The following is a 1,953-nucleotide window of genomic DNA, read 5'->3' on the forward strand; positions in this document are numbered from 1 at the left end:
GGAAAAATTAAACAAAAGAGACATCAAAGATATTTATGAAAAAGGAGGAATTTTGATTTAAAATTCAGAAAAGATAGAAAATTGATAGGGAGACCATTTGATTAATAAAGGAATGTGACTTAAAACAGTTTTTCCTGACAAAATTCAACATTTACTAGGCAAAAAATTCATAAAATTGAAAACACTGTGGAAAAAGCTAGTGAAAAATTCAGGAAAGATACTGAAAACGTGAAGAAAAATTAAAACCCCAATGATAAACTATAATCAAACTGAAGAGAAATCAAAGAAAGTAATGAACAAGGAGAAATTTGCTTTTAAAATTCATAAAAAATAGAAAATTGATAAGGAGAACATTTGATTTGTAAAGGAATGTGATTTAAAACAGTTTTTCCTGACAAAATTGAACATTTAATTGGCAAAAATTGAAAACACTGTGGAAAAATCAAACAAAAGAAATATCAAGCTGGGGAATTCATGTGGAGGTCAGAGTGAAATCAGGTGTGAGTGGAAGCAACAGAAGGAGTCATGGCTGCCAAAGTGTTTGAGTCCATCGGAAAGTTCGGCCTGGCTTTAGCAGTTGCAGGAGGCGTGGTGAACTCTGCTCTATACAGTGTGGATGCTGGACACAGAGCTGTCATCTTTGACCGATTCCGTGGCATACAGGACATTGTGGGAGGGGAAGGGACTCACTTTCTCATCCCTTGGGTACAGAAACCAATTATCTTAGACTGCCGCTCACGACCATGGAATGTCCCGGTCATCACTGGTACCAAAGACCTACAGAACGTCAACATCACACTGCGATTCCTCTTCCGGCCAGAGGCCAGCCAGCTCCTTCGTACCTACACCAGCATCTGCGAGGACTGTGATGAGCGGGTGCTGCTGTCTATCACCACAGAGATCCTCAAGTCCGTGGTGGCTCGGTTTGATGCTGGAGAATTGATTACCCAGCGAGAGCTGGTCTCCAGGCAGGTGAGCGATGACCTCACAGAGCGAGCAGCAACATTTGGGCTCATCCTGGATGACGTGTCCCTGACACATCTGACCTTCGGGAAGGAGATCCCAGAGGCAGTAGAAGCCAAGCAGGTGGCTCAGCAGGAAGCAGAGAGAGCCAGATTCGTGGTGGAAAAGGCTGAGCAGCAGAAGAAGGCAGCCATCATCTCTGCTGAGGGTGACTCCAAGGCAGCTGAGCTGATCGCCAACTCGCTGGCCACCGCCGGGGACAGCATGATGGAGCTGCGGAAGCTGGAAGCTGCCGAGGACATTGCCTACCAGCTCTCCCACTCTCGGAACATCACCTACCTGCCTGCAGGTCAGTCCCTGCTCCTCCAGCTTCCCCAGTGAGGCCAACCGGGCTGGCCTCCATCATTCGGAATGATGCCTTCCTTCTACCCCACCCCAGAAATCACTGTGAAATTTAATGATTGGCTTAAAGTGAAGGAAATAAGAAATAAAGGTAAAATCACTTAAAACAAATACCAAAGAAATTTATGAAAAAAGGAGAAATTTTCATTTAAAATTCTTAAAAATAGAAAATTAATGAGGAGACCATTTGATTTGTGAAGGAATGTGATTTAAAACAGTTTTTCCTGATAAAATTGAACATTTACATGCCCAAAAATTCATAAAATTGAAAACACTGTGGAAAAAGCTAGTGAAAAATTCAGGAAAAATATTGAAAACTTTAAGTAAAATTACAAAGCCAATAATAAACTATAATCAAACGGAAGAGAAACCAAAGAAAGTCATGAACATGGAGATATTTGTATTGAAAAATCATAAAAAATAGAAAATTGATAAGGATACCATTTGATTTGTAAAGGAATGCGATTTAAAACAGTTTTTCTGGATAAAATTGAACATTTACTTGGCAAAAAATTCATAAAACAGAAGACACTGTGGAAAAATCAAACAAAAGAGTTATCAAAAAATTCATGAAAAAGGAGAAATTTT

The 1,953-nt window shown here is 40.1% G+C and overlaps 1 pseudogene; it reads left to right on the forward strand.

The window, feature by feature from the left end:
- Positions 1-525: 525 nt before the first annotated feature.
- LOC114613552 lies at positions 526-1,344 on the forward strand (annotated as a pseudogene).
- The last annotated feature ends 609 nt before the right edge of the window (positions 1,345-1,953 follow it).

Source organism: Grammomys surdaster, unplaced genomic scaffold (genome assembly GCF_004785775.1).
Source record: "Grammomys surdaster isolate TR1022 unplaced genomic scaffold, NIH_TR_1.0 126246, whole genome shotgun sequence".
Taxonomy (NCBI): Eukaryota; Metazoa; Chordata; class Mammalia; order Rodentia; family Muridae; genus Grammomys; species Grammomys surdaster.